This window comes from Elgaria multicarinata, chromosome 4 (assembly GCF_023053635.1).
Source record: "Elgaria multicarinata webbii isolate HBS135686 ecotype San Diego chromosome 4, rElgMul1.1.pri, whole genome shotgun sequence".
NCBI classification, from domain to species: domain Eukaryota; kingdom Metazoa; phylum Chordata; class Lepidosauria; order Squamata; family Anguidae; genus Elgaria; species Elgaria multicarinata.
Window position 1 is genome coordinate 56,570,514 of NC_086174.1, and position 19,404 is coordinate 56,589,917.

Below are 19,404 nucleotides of genomic sequence, written 5' to 3' on the forward strand. Positions count from 1 at the left end.
TTTTGTGTGGTAGAAAAAAAGATGTTAGTTCACCATTACATAAACAGGAATTTCAATCAATTTCAAAAGGAGTGGGGGGAATGGAAAGATGTTGAAATTGCTATGATATCCAGCAGAAGGCTACTTCCAGACTGAGAAGTGTGTGCATATGGTTGCTTGATCCACACCCATCTTAGCCAGTTACATCATGCCCTAACAGGCAGTCCTTGTTTGCGAGGATAACTGCAGAAGTGGTGGTTCATCTTTGTTAAAGAAAGCTTCACTTATTTTGGGTATTGGGGAGAGAGCTACTACAATCTTTTGGCACAGTTGATCATGTTTTTAGTTAGAACTCAACTTGCAGGCTTTCCTAAATGAGGCAGATGTTCTACATTCATTTCAATTGGATTGCAGACTGTGTTCTTAGATTGGAGCTGCTTCATTTATTTATTTGCTAATTTAAAATATTTTAAAACTGCCCTTCATTCCATTTAGAATTTCAGGGCGGTGTACAATCAATTATCACAAAACAAATGCAACAGTAAAGCAACAAATTAACCCCTAATAATTAAAACATACACGTGTTAAAAAGCCTGAATGAACAGAAAGATTTGATCTTAGTGCCGAAAAAACTGCAACGTGGGCATCAGGTGAGAAAAGTTGTGTATGAAAAAAAAATGCACATATTTGTACAGTGGGTTTTTTTTTAAAAAAATAATAACATTGCAGAATGATGCAGAAATTGGATGGAACAGGCTTATGAATGAATACATGTGAACTGTAGACCGATTTGTACATCCCTACCACACCTTTGAAAAAGGTGCAGAGTGTGTCCTGCAGAACGTGTTGAGACAACCTATAGCTGTTATGGCAGGCCTGACATTCTGAACCTTTCTCACCAAAAGGGCCTTGGCATTAATGTTAAAACACTACCTTCAAGACCCCTCTGCCACCTCAGGTAGGAAGCCTAGCGATGGGGAAAAAACATGCTCTATGGAGTTGTTTTTATTTAATGCATTTACCCACTTTGTACCTCACAGAACCAAACACAGACCCAAATGAAATTTACAGAGAGAAATCCATCCCTTTCCAGCCTTGCAATGCATTCCGTGAATCAAAACAAAAAAAAGGCATCTGTTAACAAGCACATATGCTTTAGTCACTGGGTGCATGCATATTAAAATGCGTACATTTGAAAAATGTGCAGAGAACCATGTATGAATTTTGTTCTGGGGGGAAACACATACGGGACCAGGATGGAATGAGCTTGGTAGTGGAAAAATGAGAAACTCAGCAAGGTCACGTTTGACAGTATCACCCATTCATGAAGGACACTAATGGGCAGCAGGATGGCTGATATAACAACAAAATCCCAGTCTGTCTCTGAAGCCCATCACTGGGTACAAACACTCAAGATCAATAGGTCTGGAGAGGGAGGTGGAAGCCTTAGAGATGACATCAACCCCTCTCCCCAACCCTCTAGCATACCTTGGCAGCCTTGCCTTGCACCTTCAGTTAAGAGATGAAAAGCCAGATGTCTTACCTTGTTGATTTTTCTAGACTATCAAGCAGCTTTTGAAATCACTGATCACCACTGCAGGATCTACACTGCTGCTATATAATGGTATTGAAGTGCACTGACAACTGTTGGGGCCCATGAAACATTCCATTCACTGTTTTCAAACTGCTTTCATGCTGTATTATATTCTGCTTGGTGTAGATCTTGCCCAGGTTTTGCTGAGACATCTGTAGAGATGTTGGTTTGGAGTGTTGTTTTGCCCTAGTCCCAATCCTAACTCTAGATGATCTCAAACAACATGTTTTACCCCATAGAATTTATCTTGTAGGGGTACGATAACAGTGTATTCTGACACTGGTACTATTTAACATCTTTATAAAACCACTGAAAGATATAGAATGTGGTGTTATCAATATTGCTAAATCTGATTTTTCATTTTTATCTGACCCATGAATTAGCAGTTTTAATTTTGGATTGGTACAGTTTGGAAGAATACTAAACGGAGGCTGAATCGAGCTAATATGAAAGGAATGAAGGTTATTGTCCTATGCGGTTTCGGGAGTAGGTTTGCCTGTCTTGAATGATCTCACACTTTCTCTTGAGGAACAGCTTTATAGCCTGGGGGACATGTATTCATATGGTAACCTTTTACCAAAGGCAGCATATTATCCATGTGGCTCCCATCTCAAAGATTTATGGGTGGAGTTCTACTGAAAGTTCCATCTGCCCATAAAGGTTAAACTGGAAAGAGGACAGTGCAGAGCTTTTTCAGTTGTACTACTGCAATTCTGGAATTCCTTCCTTAAGAAGATCCTCATAATGTAACTATGGCCTTAGCTAGACCTAAGGTTTATCCCGGGATCGTCCCTGCCTGCTCCCGACATATCCTGTGTGTCATTTACATGAACAGAGATGACCCCGGGACAATCCCGGGATAAACCTTAGGTCTATCTAAGGCCTCAGTGAACTTTCAAAATATACAGAAAGATTTTGCTGTCCAGATAACTCATTGTAATTGCTAGGCCTTTTCTATTCATTTCAGATGGCTTCATTTTAATTTTATTCATAGGTCTATATTTCTACTAAGTGTTGTATTAATCCTATGCATGTTTAGACAGCATGTTTAGACATGCTGGCTGGGGAATGCTGGAGTTGTAAGACTTTTTCCTGTTTAAACATCCATAGGATTGTGCCCTAAACCACTTATATTTATACCACCTAGAGCTTCCCTTCTGATGGAATGGAAGTAATTAGGGTCCAATGCATTCACCCCTCCTTATTTATCTCCTTTCTTTCATTTAGCTTTTCCATGTGCTTACTAGGCAAAATGTGACCAGGGCCCAATCTACATTGGGAATTAACTGTGGTGCTACTGCATATCACACACAGGCACAACATATAATATTACCTCCCCACAATTTGTATCAATCCCAGGTTTTCTTGCCATAAAGACTGCATTTAGGGAAAGTCCTCGTGATGGATTTTCCCTTTAGTATGATTTTCCTGTATTTTAGACTCCATGTGTCCAAAACCTGAAGTACTATTCTGGGGAGAGGAGGAGTAACATCAGCAGGATGGCCTCTGAGAGGAGTGGAGCTGCGAGGCGTAACAGAAAGGCGGACCTGACAGGTATGGGTTAACTCCTTTCATGGAGAATAGGAGTCAACCCATTCCTGACAGCTCCACTGTCCACTGACCAAGATAGGGCTTTTTCTTTTTCTTTTTAAATAATATTTGCTATTGTGCCAATACCTGCGGAGGTGTGACTCCATGAATAACACACACACATCTCACATTGTTCCAAGCATTGGGTGAGGAAGGCTCCTCATGGCTCTGCTCAGTGGGAGCAGCCTCGACAAAACATCCTCAGCTTTGAGGAGGAGAGAAGTCCCATCAGCCTTCCCTTGCTTTCCTGCCTCCCCCAACAGCTTCTCTGCCTCTGTCTCATTCTGCCTTGCTCAGTCAACTGAAGAATGAATGCAATATTGCTTCCCCTCCCCCTGGCTTTAAAAAAATTAAAGGAAATTTGGAATGTCTTTTCAAGCCTTCCTAATTCTCTCCTTTGTCCTTTTTATTTCCTTGCCTCTTGGAACAACCAACTGAAAATGTGCCTATATACATGTCTGCTAAGATGTAAATCACATTGTCTTCAATGAGGCTGACCGCTAGGGAAATCAGCACATTGTTTTTGGGTTGCCTTTAAAAAAAATGAAAAACCCTCCACTCCTTCAAAGGTTAACCATCAAAGGTGCACATAAGCTTAATGGATGGAGGAGGAGGAGGAGGAGGAGGAGGAGGAGGAGGAGGAGGAGAAGAAGAAGAAGAAGAAGAAGAAGAAGAAGAAGAAGAAGAAGAAGAAGAAGAAGAAGAAGAAGAAGAAAGAGGAGGAGGAGGAGGAGGAAACTTGCTGTTGTCACGGATTTCGCCTACATATAGCCAAACTAATGTGGTTTAAGGTTCATTTGCCTCAGAAAATGGGATTTATAGCAAGTCTACACAGCATTAATTGGCTATGTGAGCACCAGGAGGCGTATATGTGAATTCAAGAAAGAAAGTTTGGAAACTGCATCAGCATTGGAAGACACATCCGGGTAGATTAGGCCCCAGAGTAAAACCTAGCTAGCATTTCTATAGGCAATCCCTGACAGAATTCTGACATCAGATTACTTGATCCTGTATAAATCAATGCACTTCAGTGTTGCAAAATGATTCCGTGTATACACCTCAAGATTAGAGACAATATAATTCATGCTCATTTGTTTCTCATTGCTGTGAAGCATTCAGTGATAAAATACGGTGTCTGGGACTCATCACATTTTTCCCCTACAGGTCTGAAACATAATTGTAGTTACAGTATAATAAAAGAATATATAAATAAGGAAACGTTGATACTGATTGCACTAAGCAAGGTCCAGCATGTATGTAGAGACTGGAGAGAAGAATTTTAGCAGATGAAAAGAACATTCATTCATTTGGGAATGCACTAATTTCCTAAGACAATCAAGTTCTTTCTTTTAGTTTTCTTTCAAACATTTTTGTTTGTTTTCTTTCAAACTTTTTACTCCTTTCCTTCTCTAATCTAACCATCTGTACAGTTATAAATGTTACCTGGTTATAACTTATTTATTTATATTTTACTCCCTTCCTTCCTGAAAGTTAGGTTAGCTTAAAAAACACACACCACCAAACACATACACTTCAAACTGCATAACATACACCAACCTCCCACCAAATTACCAGAATAAAACTTTCAACCCCTCTCACTTTAATAGCAACTTGTAGACCAAAGTATAGTAATCTAGACTTGCAGACTCCAAACTGAAGCTCTACGCACAGTGAAGTATCTAAATATATTTCTATAGGCAAATAACCCGAGTGAGCAGGTGATGCCAAATCTTATTCCTTTTTCTCCTACAGCTAGTCACTAAAGTGTGTTGACTCTAAAAAGGTAGGAATGGAAAATGTAAAAAGATGTGAAATGTACTTCCTAATATTTATCAGTTTGTTAAAAGCTCCAAGCACTAAAGGACAATTGTACCAAAAACAAAACCATGAAATGAAAAGAAACAAAACTGATACAGAAGTGTTGCTGATATTGCTCAAAATGATTCTTCAGTAAATTATTTCAGTACAAATGCTTGGATAATGTGCTCATTATTGTGAGCAACTTGAATGGGTATAAGCACACCAAAGCAGTTCATTGCCCAAAATGTCTGAGTGTAGTCTCAGCCCTGGGAGACCACTCAGCTATTAAGTGTAACATTCTGAGCACAAGAAATGAAAGTAAAAAATGCCTTACCGCTATAAAGCTGCAACACTTCAGGGAAGGGGTGGTGAGAGATTGTACAATATAGTCCCTAGTTGTCGTTTTTGTCTCCAGTTAGAAGATATTGTGGGCATGATTAACCATACACTTCATTCTTCTTAATGAACAAAGTCCTGCTCATTCCAGTGATGTAAAAGACAGAATCCATTGTACAGATGATATCGACCACTATTTTGAATCCTGTCAAAGATTCAAGCAACATTTCAAACCCTTTCCTACACCTGTTTTTGGACTTCAGTTCCCATCAGTCCAGCTAGCAGGGTCAATCAATGCCAGGAGTTGTAGCCTAAAACATCTTTAGGAAGGCTGCACTATAGCATCAGGACTAGTATACTGTAATATATATATTGCTTTTTAAAACCTTAGCTCAACAAAGTTGCTAAGAAATTATAAATACAAAAAGGTCAATACAATACAAATCAATCACCCATTAAAATACTACTTGTCATAGTAAAACAAGAAAAACTGAACACTACAATCAACATCTGAAGCGTTCCTCAGATAGTCTCCTGAGAGGGAAGCTCAGAAGGTGGCAACAAGGGAGAGGACCTTCTCAGTGGTGGCCCCCCGATTATGGAATGCTCTCCCCAATGAGGTCTGCCTGGCACCAATACTGTCATCTTTTGGGCACCAGGTTGAGACCATCCTCTACTCACAGGCATTTGATGGCATATGATGGGGCATTTATGTCAGTTGCTTTTATCATGTCCAGTATCTTATTGTAAATGTCTTAGCTGTTTAAACTATTTAAAATTGTGTATGTTAGAGGTTTTATATTATGTTTTTATTATCTTGGATTATGATGTGTATTTTTGTGAACCGCCCACAGAACTTCAGCTATTGGCCCGTATAGAAATAAAATGAAATCAACAACAACACAATGCTGTAAGCATTGACATCTAGTCATTTGTGGTAATTTGAGGCTTTATTTGTGTAATTTGAGGCCAAGGCACAATGAGGGATGATATACCGCAAGATCAGGTTCATGCCATGTGCACGTTATTGGGCACAGCCCTCTCTCAAGGGGGAGGGGTTTAATGGGAGAGAACTCTACATACTGGACAGCATATGCCTGAGGAGAAGGATGAAGCTTCAGGGGGTACCATGTTTCGCCCATGGTGTTCTAGTCCATAGCAATAGTGTTACACTGATATAGGTTTTAAATAAAATGCTATAAAATAAGAGGTATTTTTAGTATAAACATTTCCAATGCAGGCATCTTGAGTAAACAAGCTTATATAAATTCAAAGACATAAGTTACTGATTAAATCAGCCAAAACTTCATACACCTATACAGTTTGTTTATAAAATTTGTGCAAGTTAAATTCTTAGAGAACAAATACATTTTGTTTGAGTCAGTGTGTCGCCTTCTTGTCTGGGGAAAAGGGGAAAAAAGAGAGCCCTGCACTGTAATCCTTTCAGAATAAAATGTTTAAATGCAAACATGATTACCATTGTAGAGTGTTTAATCTAGAGAGATTATATTGCAGTTCTATTTTTGAGAGGTTTGTTGATATGACCATACAGGGCCCTTCAGTGCTTATCTTAATTATTTAGATAAGATTTATTTCAGTTTCACCAGTGATAAAAAACATGGGTGAAGAAAATAGGAGGGTCTGCTACATGCCTTTTTAAAGGGAAGTATCCAAATGACCCTGTTCTCTGAAATCTACCCCTTGATGGATTCTATGAGACTTAGCATACTAAGATAGTTGACAGGGAAAGCCAAATAATATTCAATAACGTTTCAAGCCAGAACAATTTCATCGCAGCACAATTTTGATTCTGTATTTATTGGTGGCAAGGAAGATCTGCCAAAGTGAGAAGACTGATCCAAATTTCCAAATGCAACTCCCTAGCTAAAGAAGCTTTGTGATTTGGTAGTCAATAAAAGGATTACAAAGTTAATTAAAGTAAGGGATGTAAGAATAAATCTCTTTTAAAAGTTTTGGGCAGATCACCATCCTGAATATGACTTTATCAAAGAAGTGAACTGCTTTGACTGTAATCTGATGTATCCCTTTTAGTGTTTCTGTACTTTTGTTGATTTCTCTCACCAAAACCATGGTGAAGATCCAAACTGCGATATGCACCCACTCAAAATTTGGAGGACCTCTAGGGGTTGCCACTGCAAATAAACAATATTTTTTGTAAGGTACTGCCTAAAGAACCTTCATAACTAGCTCAGCCTGCTTTATTCAGACACTAATAGTGCAACCCTATGCATATTTTCTCAGGTGCAATTCCCAGTAACCAGCTTTGCACAATAAACCAGGGTGGCTTATTTCCCCCAAACCCACATATGCCAGTCACATTTGCATAATTACCCTTGGCAGCATGGCTTGTCATGTTAAGCAAACCCAGCCAGTATGGCTTCTTGCTGAGGATAACAATCCACTCAGAACTCTACAAGAGCCCATGGGTTCTGTGTGGCTTGTTACCCACAGCAAGAAGGCACCCTGGCCAGACACACACAACACGAAAAGTCACGCTGCCAAAGGTAATTATGTGAATTCCTCTGTCGTGTGTGTGTGTGGGGAGGGGAAGCCACTGTGACCTATTTCCTTTCCATGATCGTACGAACCAGGCCACTGTGTGTTCAGTGTTGCTTATTCTCTTCTAAGTATTCAGCTTATGCATTTTTTAAAATCTAAGCCCTATCTCTTTGCAAAAACTATAAATTAATTCAGGGATGGGCGGAAGATAGGTCAAGATGCACTGGTAGATCTCAGGGTGATCTGAAGCAAGAATTTCTAATTCTTAATGTTTAACAATAGCAGCAACAAAATGGCTCTCCCCACAGTTTTTAAACTATACTGCTGAAATGAGGAAAGCTTGGGACGCCCAGAAGTGGATTTTTGTGCAGACAACCTGACAGCTTCATTCAGTTCTGGTACTCAAAGCAAATTCCTAGGTTCAGAATTCTTTAATTTTAACTATGCATTTTGCACCAGACTCCAGTTGTTGAATCTCAAGATTCTAGGAAAAAGCAAAACAAAAACAAAACAAAAAACAAAGTAGATCCCATAAGCCTGAAATCTTTCTCCCCTGAATTTATGCATGATGCCTAAAATTGACTCTAGAGGTGTAAGAAAGCAGGGCGTGTGGTGAGAACTTTCAACTCCCTGAAGAGCCTGCAACTTAAAACTGGAGATAAAATATGCTTTATGTTGAGAAAGAAGATCTAATGTGGTCTTGATGTATAGAATTGTTTTCACTTCAATACCATAAAAGAAAATAAGACTTTTGTCATCATAATGATGATGGCACTAATAATGGGGCTTTACTTTAAAATCAAATAGGAGCAGAGAACAAGTTCAGGATGCACAAATAATTAGCACTCATTTAGCTAAACTTATGTTATTGGTATAACTCATGAAGTCACTGGTATAATATCCAAAGATCCATTCAAGTTAAAGGTAAAAAGCTTAAGTCCGTATATGCTAATTTAAGTTATTTGTGAATTGCACCATTCCTTGTTCTGCAGTAAATATCTTGAACATGTCAGTATCTTTAACTTGTCAATAGGTGCACAGTACCAAAGCCTGTCAATTTGTTTTGGCATCCGAGTCAGAAAATTGCACAAAGAGCTTTCCCGCAACCTGGCAGTAAAAAACACAACAATAAGAAATTGCGTCGCAAACAACTTGCTGCCCATTTATGACTCCCAAACAGTTACTGCCTCCCTAGTAAAGCTGGCCCTGGAAAAAAATACACTTATATAATGGTTTGAAAACACAGGTACTTATGTATGTATGTATCATATTGGAAACATAATTGACTTTACATGTATAGTGATGACACATCATTATCTGCTAAATGGCCAAGATTCCAGATATCGACTCAAGTGTGTGTGCTTTTTCCAAGCCTACTACTTTCCCACTAAAGCCCTTGAAAAATCGTCCTCTGTTTATACAAGCACACACGAGAAAGGTGTACAGCTGCTTATACAGTAATGTCGCGATTACTGTTTGTAATACAATAATGTCGCGATTACAGTTTTGTAGCCACTTAATGTATTTTCGTTGTCATATTGGGGCAAAAGAAATAGCTTTATACAAAGAAAATGGAAGGGCTGGATGTAATTTCTACAAATACATAATATGCCAAAAGTCACTTGCAAGCATTGAGTAGAGAACAGGGTTGCATGCGTGTTCTTAATGTTATTAAACGATAAGATGTTATTGCCAAATTACTGGCAAGTACCGAGGTTTTGTATAATATTAAAACCAATGAATTAAGTTAACTTAACCCTAACCTATTTGCACCCAACATTATTTTAATTCAACTACATGGTAATACTGATAAACATATCTTTCCTACTTTGCACTTTAATATCAATTAAAGTGAACCGCCCAGAGAGCTTCGGCTATTGGGCGGTATAAAAATGTAATAAATAAATAAATAAATTTAAGTCTTGTAACAGGACAACATTAACCAAAGTGGGAGGAAGTGCATCATTTGACATATCCTTCTTTCATAAGTTCTACATTAAGAGCATTAAAGCAATGCATTTTGACTCAAAATTAAATAATATAATCACAATCAAATGTTGACTGATGGTATAAGGTGGTTTTGTTAGAAATTAGTCTCACTAGTAGATTGTGGTAAATTTGTGGTAAATTTATTACATTATGAATAATCCCTTTGTTTCCCCTCTTTGTTCCAGAATATTAACTGAGAACAGACTTAATTTCTTATAGTTTTAATTATCCAAATTGTACATCACGTTGAATGAACAAAATAGAAAAGTAAGTCTGTTACTAATGATAAAATGAACTGGAGGTTCTTGAAAACACTCATCATGGCATGTGAAAAAGTCTCAAAATAAATTGTTTGGTTGTTTGGGCTTGTCTAGGTTTCCTTGTTTAATTTGTTCATAAGCACAAATGAGACTCTAATAGATTACTGCTATACAGGAGTAGATCATGTTTTGGGGCATGAGAAATATTTAGGAATATTGCTTCTTTCCTTTTCATATGATGGTGTCATGTTCTGACTAGAGGAATCCTCCTCTGAGGAGAAGCTAGAGCTCCTACAGATGGCAAACACGAAGGTGCCTAGGCCCTCTGGGGAGATGACCATGGTTCCATCCCTACAAGAGGAGGGCAGTTCCACCTCTGATGAGGAAGCTAGGTGACCACCTATAACCAGAGAGTGACATCGCCTCAAGAGGAAGGCCAGTAGGGCTCCTTTATGGAGAAGTGCTCAAATAGAAAGAAGGACTCGACAAGAAGAAGGGACTCTTCAGGAGCAAGACCTGTGTGTTTGTTTTTATGTGGTGAGGAACAGTTCAATTTCCAAGTGGCTATATGACTGGTACAGGGAATAACAATTCCAAAGGGCATTGTGATAAAGCGCATGCTCGTAGTACCATCAACACACATGTGCCAACACTATCAGATAGAAGAGAAAGCTCAGAAACAGGTGAGCTTTTTCCAAAACACTCATTAAGAAAACACACAAATGTAAGAATCAATTCTGAACCAAGCAAAAGAGAATGTGTGTGTGAGTGTGTGTGTGTGTGTGTGTGTGTGTGTAATGAATGTGAATTCTGAATACTAATTCGGAGCAATTTATTGTTAAGAAAATTCATATGAGTTAGATATGGAAGGACTCATATTTTTCTCTTTGATAATAAAGAACAGTTCTATTCTTTGATTTTAGAAGTCTGTGCATAAATACTGCAGTTTTACAGTTATTTTGATTTGGATAGAGAAGCAAGACTAAAACTTCTTCTAACTTTTAAATATAATGTCACAAGTTTTAAGGTTAACCAAAAAGTGCCTGCACTTTATATCCCTGCAAAAGAATGGGTGTCAAACCCAAAGTAGTAATGAAGACGCCATCATGATATTGTCCAGATGGAACAGTGATGATAATCGTAGCAGTTCACTTCACTAAGGAAATAATGTTTCTCAAAACATGCATGGTTGGAAAATGCTATAACCTTGATCTTGTCACAGTATGAATAGTTGAAACAATTACAAAAACTTTCTGAAGGGGAGGATGTTACATAGAAGTTAACATTGTATTTAGTAATATTTTTCCAGACATCTATTCTTATTTATATAAGATAATTTGGAACCGACATCCACTTCCATATGGGAGAGAGACACTGTGTCTAATTTGGTGGGGGAACAAGTGTGATATTCATTATTTTATTTATTTACTTAGTGGGGAAAGGGTTGTAATTATGTGTGGCTCCTTAAAAACATTAGTACTATGATGCTACTCAATAATGAAAGCATTAAATCATGATCACTTGGTTCTTATTCCTGACTTCCAGTTACTGAAAATTTCCACCACTGCTTGTTCAAAGATGCCTATCCCTTAACAAGTACTTTCACTATTATGCACAAGCATTTTTACTCAGTCTTGTCTAAATCAGTGCAATTCTTACAGAAAAAGTGTGTGTCAAGTTGTAGCTATTCTTTTACTTAAAATCATAATATCACATCAGGAGTAGGGAGTGAGGGTGATATGTGGAAATAATAACTATGCACAGGCTGATGTGGGTTACAAACGGCCACAACTTTTATAGTTACAGATCAGATTTTGGTGTGGCATAGGACAAGGACTTTGTGCACCCTGACTGCTGTCCAAACCACCATCCCATGACATAATCTGGGGGCAATACTGATGGTGATAGTCAGGAATGTCAGGCTACTATGGTGCAAAATGGTAACAATGGCCCATCATGTAACCTGGGTGTGTGGAAGGGGGACCAATCCCCATACTGGGCTGGTGATTGAAGCAACACCCCCAAATACAAGGGGGATCCCCCAGTGGGGAGCAGGGAGTCTTAATTCCTGCTTACCCCTGCTATAGATCTAGCCCAATGACTCCAGTGCCTGCCACAAAAAAATTAAGACAGGATTATGGAACAATCCAGTTAAATGACAAATTAGTAATATTGCTATAAGAAAAGCAAAAAAACCCTAATCAATGAGACCAGATGTGAATATCAATAAAATTCCTTCCCAGCTTTGTCAGCTAACTAAAGGCCATAACATAAAATTAGGGAGGGTAAACAAGAAAGTCAGCAACAGCAATGGCTGAAGGGCAGACGTCCTAATTATAACTTAGGGGCAAAGTTGTTGTCTCTCATGTCTGCTCCAAAGAAGCCAGCCAGCACATCCTACTGGCTCCTGGGGCTAACCATAAGCTGAAGCACTGCCATCTAGTGACCTAATTTGTAAGTACCAGCCGCAGGCTGAAGAGGATTCCCTGCAAGCTTAGCATGATGGCATGGGCAGGCAGCAGCCAAAGGCCCAGGGGCTTGGGAGGCTCACAGTCCTTGCACACCCACCCCATCCTCCTTCTCCTCATCCACCCTCTTGCCCATCCAGGTGACCCTGTGGTGCACCATTTTAAAAAATAATAATTAAAAAAAAACATTCTGAGTAACAGTGATGCAAACCAATTAGACACTGCCTTTTGGGGGGGAGGGAGACAGCCAATGAGGGCACAAGGAGGTTGTTACGTCACTCCTGTGCCCTCATTGGCCACACTCCTCCCAAACACAGCATTTGATTGGTTCAGATTGCTACTATTCGAAATTTAAGTTAAAACAAAAACGTTTTAAAATCATGTGTGGGGGTGGGTACCACATGGTCTGCAAGCGGGGCTGGTTGGAGCAGCAGGAAGAACTCCCCACCATGGTGGCTTCGGTAATGGGCCAGTGGGCAAGAGACTAAGGAGGACCTTTGCCAGTGGGGGCATGGAAGGGGCCTTCAGCAGCTATATACCAAGGGCCTAATGGAGTCCAGTATCGGCATTGCCTCTCTGCCCTCCCACATGTCAGGTAAAAAAGAGTTCCCTCTCTAGGTACAAAAAAGAGAGGCCAAAACGTTCAACAATTCCCCTCTGAGTAAAGGTTATAATGTTTGTTTGAAGTAATTTAGCTTAGGGAAAAAAGGCAATGAAGTATATAAAATTATGCATGGTGTGAAGAAAATGTTCAGGGCAAAGATTTTTGGGGTCATCCCATGAAGCTGAATGGTGGAGATTCAGGACAGATAAAAGGAAGTAGTTCTTTGCAGTTAAACCATGGTATTTTCTACTACAACTTGTAGTGGCGGCCACCAACTTGGGCAGATTTAAAAGGGGATGAGGCAAATTCATGGAGAATAAGGCTGTCAATGGCTACTAGTCAGGATGGCTATATATTACCTTCAGTATTGGAGGCATTATGCTATGGAACATGGGTGGGAGGGTGCTATTGCATTCATAGCCTGTTTCTGGGCTTCCAACAGGCAGCTGGTTGACCACTGTGTGAACAGAATGCTGGAATAGACAGGCCTTTAGTCTGATTCAGTATAGCTCTTATGTTCAGTAAGCAGGTACTCAGGGCTTAAAAAATCATCACATACACACATGCATGCGCATGCACACTCGCATATATATCTTTTGCACACTTATGATAATCACAGATGTATTATTCCCCAGTTTAAATGACAAATAAACATTTTCACTTGGTTAAGAGATCAGCAAGAACTGCAAAGCTGATTAAACCACTGTTTTCAAATGAATTTCCAAAGGGATTGGACTGCTTTTAAAACTCAGCTAAAAACTTTTCTTTTCCCTATAGCCTTCAAATATTGAGTTTGTTCTGACTCTATACTATTAGCTTTACCCTACCCGGTGCCTGTTTACACTTCCCTGTGCCTGTTTGCATTCTCCTTCCCTCTTTATTGTTAACTACAACTTATTAGATTGTAAGCCTATGCGGCAGGGTCTTGCTATGTACTGTGTTATCTGTACAGCACCATGTACATTGATGGTGCTATATAAATAAATAATAATAATAATAATAATAATAATAATATTCATGTTATATCTGATAATAAAGCTCTATGAATGTCTGATTTCAGAATTACCCAAATCCAGAAAAGTCTAGTTTGCAGGATGCAAGAGTTTTCTGTAAAATCCCTAAATTTTATTGTCTGATATAATCCAAATTTGTGTTCAATTGGACATTGCATCAAGTAGGCAAGATTCCTGTCTGCTAAACACATAGTCTTCTAGTTCTTCTTGCAAAAGCTACTAAACTGTCTAGAGGTGATGAAATTATTGGTTAAGCAATTAAGACATTTTCTGGAAAACCATTGAACCTAGAAATTGTTACTGGAGAATTAATTAGGACAATTCTGAAGATTCTTTTCTAAATGTGGTTTAAATTTAAAGATGGTTTGGTCAACACAGGATGTATACACTTCCTGTTCAAGAGTTTCCTGTTAACTAACTATGGATGCAATCTTATAGGCGTGTTTAAACAGAAAATCTAAAAAAAAAAAAATGCTGGCTGGGAGATACTGGGAGTTGTAGCACTTTTCTCTGCCTGAACATGTATAGGATTGCATCCCAATTGTATTTGCTAATAATTGTTCTCTAAGTGTATAGAGTATGATCTGAAAGCTCGCATATATAATCTAAGGCCTTAGCTAGACTTAAGGTTTATCCCGGGGTCATCCCTGCCTGCTCCCGGGATCCCCAGTGTGTCATTTACATGAACAGGGATGACCCCGGGATGATCCCGGGATAAACTTTAGGTCTAGCTAAGGCCCAAGTATGTGATCTGGAAAGTTGCATATATATTCTAACTCAGGATATAAGTTTGTGCAAAGAATGCATTTTAGGATGGCAACAACCCTTTTTGTTTTAAATCCACTTTTTCAGGCACCGACTACAAATATGCATGAATGAATGGAGCAATGAAACAAATCCAAAGCCACTTCACTTCCAATATTCAGCTGGACTTTAGAGCAAACTATAGGTAGGCAGGCATATTTTCCTTAGTGTGGACATCTAATGATGAAGCTTATATTGAAGCATTCACATTTTGGTCTGTGAAAGGCTGGGATAGGGGCTTTGTGATGCGACAAAGCCTCTAGCTGGTGGGTGGCCCACTTGTAGAAGTACAGCATAACCCAAATTGAAGTTTACACAAATAAGCCAGCAACACCTCCACTGCAGTCTCCTGAAGTTCCATGCAAATGGCAACTAATTCAATTACTTATTATTAGTATTATTTTTACGGTGGCAATGAACAACAAGGAAAGCATTTTCCATTATTCTTGGACAGAATAGGAAATCTGTTAGCAATAACCAAAACAAAAAACAAAAAAACACCTCTCGAAATACTACTAAGAGATATGAGTTAAGCAAATGTGTCTGGTTTGGGGGAAAACCTGTTCCTAAAGCTTTAAAAAATCATTTAAAGCCAAAGATAGATTTTGGGAAACTGCCTTCTTGAAATCAACTCAAAGAAAAAAACCCACATGGCTTGCTTAAATGTATCTATTTACAACATCTCTATCCCTACCACATGTAGGAGTTAGCGTAGTATAGTGTAATAGCCGATACAGTCTTCTAAGTCATATAGACTTCACAGACCTGGAAGAAACCTTGCCAAAGAGCAAAATTCTACCACCATTTTGTGTGGTACTTGGCTCAAGTACCAAGTACCACACAGGTACTTGGCTCAAAAGTTCCATTGTACCTGGGAAGGGGAGCTAAAGGATACATACAGCTTCTCTACATTAAAAAAAATCCTGTTGGTTCTTTCTGCTTCCACTTTCTTTCTGGGATTACAATCAGCTCAATTACACAGCCAGCCACAAGTGGCCATATAGTCATGTATACTTCCTCTCTCCGAGTACTCCGTTCACTTTAATGAGACAGCGACACACTGCATAGTTAAGCTATGGAATTCACTACCACAAGATGTAGTGATGGCCACCAATTTGAATGGCTCTAAAAGGGGTTTGAATAAATTCCTGGGGAAGAATTTATCAGTGACTACTAGTTCTGATAGCTATGTGCTACCTCCAGTATTCGAGGCAGTAAACCTATATGTGCCAGTTGCTGGGGAACATGGGTGGAGCGTGCTGTTGCATCGTGTCCTGCTTGTGGGATCGACAGCTGGTTAGCCACTGTGTGAACAGAGTGCAGGACTAGATGAACCTTTGGTTTGATCCAGCATGGCTCTTCTGATGTTCTTACGTTTTTAATTATAACAAAATGCCAATTTTATGCTTTTTAAGAACTAGCTAATTATTTCTGTGTTGTTTTTAAAGTGGGATAAGGCGAAAAGCACGGGGGATGTCCTGGAGGTTGACGACAACATCTAAACGACTTGCAAACTTCTGTGAGTGGCCAATTGCAGATGGAAGGTGAAATAACAAGACAAGAAGTTGGATTTAAAATAGGGCCACATTTATTTATAAATACCTGCAAAGGAAAATGGAGGCCTAGGCAGGCTTCCTATCTTGGCCAACGTCTTGCCCATAATTGGGATTGGGCGATCCATTCATATCCTGACCGGTGACGTGTGTCTATTGCCACCCATCAGGATTCCCTTTTGGGGTAAGTAGGCCTTCTGATGGCACTCCCCCTCAGGTTACAAAACTTTGAGTGAGTAAGATTGGCCTAAGAGGTAACCCTTATCCTGTCATCTGGTGCTGCAGCACTCCCAGCTGAGGGCCTCAGGTATTTACCAATCACCACAAGGGTGCCTAAGAATGCTCACCAACCTTATCCTTGCTCCCGATGCCTGCACACCTGCCCCCAGTCAAAATGTGAGCAAATTCAACCAATTAGCCTAGTTAATCCTCCACTGCTGTCTTACAGTGTGAAGTAGGTGAAGAAACTCCCAGAAGAAATAATTGAGAGCCAAAAAATCCTACTTGGCCCCCCTAGGGGCAACCAGTGAACCCAAACTGTCTACAGGGAAGGAGGGAGGGAGCCGCAAAAGTCGTAGAGAAGGCTGGGGAGGGGAATCACTCCATAAATAGCATCTCCAGTCCCCTCCCCACTTAGTTAGCGCCAAACAGAGGAAGCCAATGGCTAGCCTCCTCACGTCTCTCTCCCCTCCCCTGCAATTGCCTCATCACGCCCAGGAAAGCCGGGGGTGGTTATAAGGCCTTTGTGAGTGTGCAATAAATCACTCATGTAGAGAAGCTCTTAGATAATCAAACATGAAAGGTCGCCTGCCAGAAATCCTCTATTGACATGGACCAGAGTGTCAGAGAGCATCGGACCTCTTGAGATGGTTAAAAGCTTCACCTTCCTCCAGTTCTGAATCTAATAAAGCTACACATGTTCTTTAAATGTGGAGTATAATTTTTCTGATAGCTTGGAACCTCTCTCCAGCCTTCAGAAGGCAATATTAAGGAGAGAGAGAGAGAGAGAGAGAGAGATGAGGACAGTCTGGAGTTAATTTTACAGTTTGAAATGAGGCATGGATAGGCAGGAAGAGAACTGAGAGCTTTAAACTCAAGTGAGCTAAAGTTTTGGTGTGGCACTGGAGGCAGCAACAGTCGTTCTCTGGGAGTTTGATACAGGAACAGGTGTGCTGCCTGTCTTGAAGAGTCTGAATATAGGCTTTGCTTATAGTGTTGTAAAGACACCATAAGTCTCCAGTGTTTTGCCATTCAAAGGATACTAAACCCTTCAATGCCACCTTTGGACTGCTCTCTGTTCAATGCCAATATTTAGCAGAGGACAAATCTCATCCAGCAGAATCAGTGAACAGAGGTGGACGGTTGGAGCTTCCATATGCAGTGTTGCCTTCTCAGGCTCTTTTGAGCCTTTCTTCATGAGGCATTTATTATGTGCTTGTGATTCCTCATTTATAGTAGTTTGCAGGTCCTTTACATGACTATTATCATTTCTAGGGCCTCCCTCGTGCTTTGCAACCCTTTTAAGCAAGGTTTCCACCCCCCCCTAACAAAGAAAGTCTGGTATTATTTGTGAATGGTGAGATAAAGCCTAGTGTAATTGTGCAAATCCACTACACCACAGTGTTATACAGTGTTTGTTAATGAAACATAAGGAAAGGAAGAGAAAGAAACCCCTCGGGGGGGGAAAAACATGGTCTGAAGGAGCTGATCTTAATCCTGCAAAGAATCCAGAAATAGAAGCCTCAGTAAAGCAGCATTTATGTAGAAAAGCCATTTGTGCAGCTAACCCTTCGGTTCTGACATGACCATGGATCAGAGTTCCATGTTGGCCCTTAAAGCAAGGGGCACAGAAGCTCTTTCAGTCCGAGGGCCAATTTCCATTTGGAGATGCTTTTGGGGGCTGCATTCCAGTGGTGGGTGTGGCCAAATGCAAAAGGAGTGGGGCACAAACTCCTAAAACACCAGCATATTTTAGCTTAAAGCTCTTACTTCCAGTTGCGAACTGGAGGTGTTTCAACCTTTGAGAATGGGGGGAAAGTGCGCAAAAGCTGGGAAACCACCAAACAATCAATGATCGGGTGGGGGGGAAGGGGGCTGTGGTTCAGTGGCAGAGCACTTGTTTCGCATGCAGAAGGTCTCATGTTCGATTCCCCGCATCTTTAGCACTACAAAGACATATGGGCCCTATTCAGACAACACACTAAGACATGATGGTTAAGCATTTTGAGCTAAGCATGTCGTACGAACTGTGTTTTTCCTAACCATGGTGGCTACATCATCACGTTTTAAAGTAGTTAGGGAGCATGTTTTAAACATGCTCCCTAACTACTTGCTGCAAAAGGGTTAGAGGGCCTAAGCATGGCTTAGCGTGTTGTCTAAAAGGCCCATTGTCATTTTCTCTATGCTTGAGTGTGCCTGTTCAGACAACATGCTAAGCCATGGTCAGGCTTCTTAACCGTTTTCGAGCAAATGGTTACTGAGTGTGATTAAACCATGGTTTTCTAGCCACCATGGTTAGGAATGGTTCACACAGCATGCTAAGCCGTAATGTTTAGCTCAAAATGCTTAACCACCATGGCTTAGTGTGCCTTCTGAGCAGGGTCATTAAGTGCTTCAGAGCAAATAGAAAGTAGTAGCACATTTAGAGTGTGGAAAGATGTATCAGAAGACAGGCATGTCTTGGGGTTGACTTTCTGGTCTCCTATTGGCTCATCTTTCTACGTTCATCACAAACTCTACTCACACTAACATGGTATGTCTAGCCCGTTTTATTTTTGAAGATTTATAAAAATGTTAGTTCCTCATAAATACATGCCCTTCGTCATGAACAAGCACTGAGTACTAAGCCCAAATGAAGGGCAATATAAAAATACTGCAAGAGACTTTGTAGGACA

The 19,404-nt window shown here is 40.0% G+C and overlaps 1 protein-coding gene across 1 annotated transcript in view; it reads right to left on the reverse strand.

Annotated features, from left to right (window-relative positions):
* Window positions 1-19,404, reverse strand: part of FMN2 (formin 2) — a 177,304-nt gene that overhangs the window by 71,559 nt on the left and 86,341 nt on the right. The window lies entirely within an intron of this gene.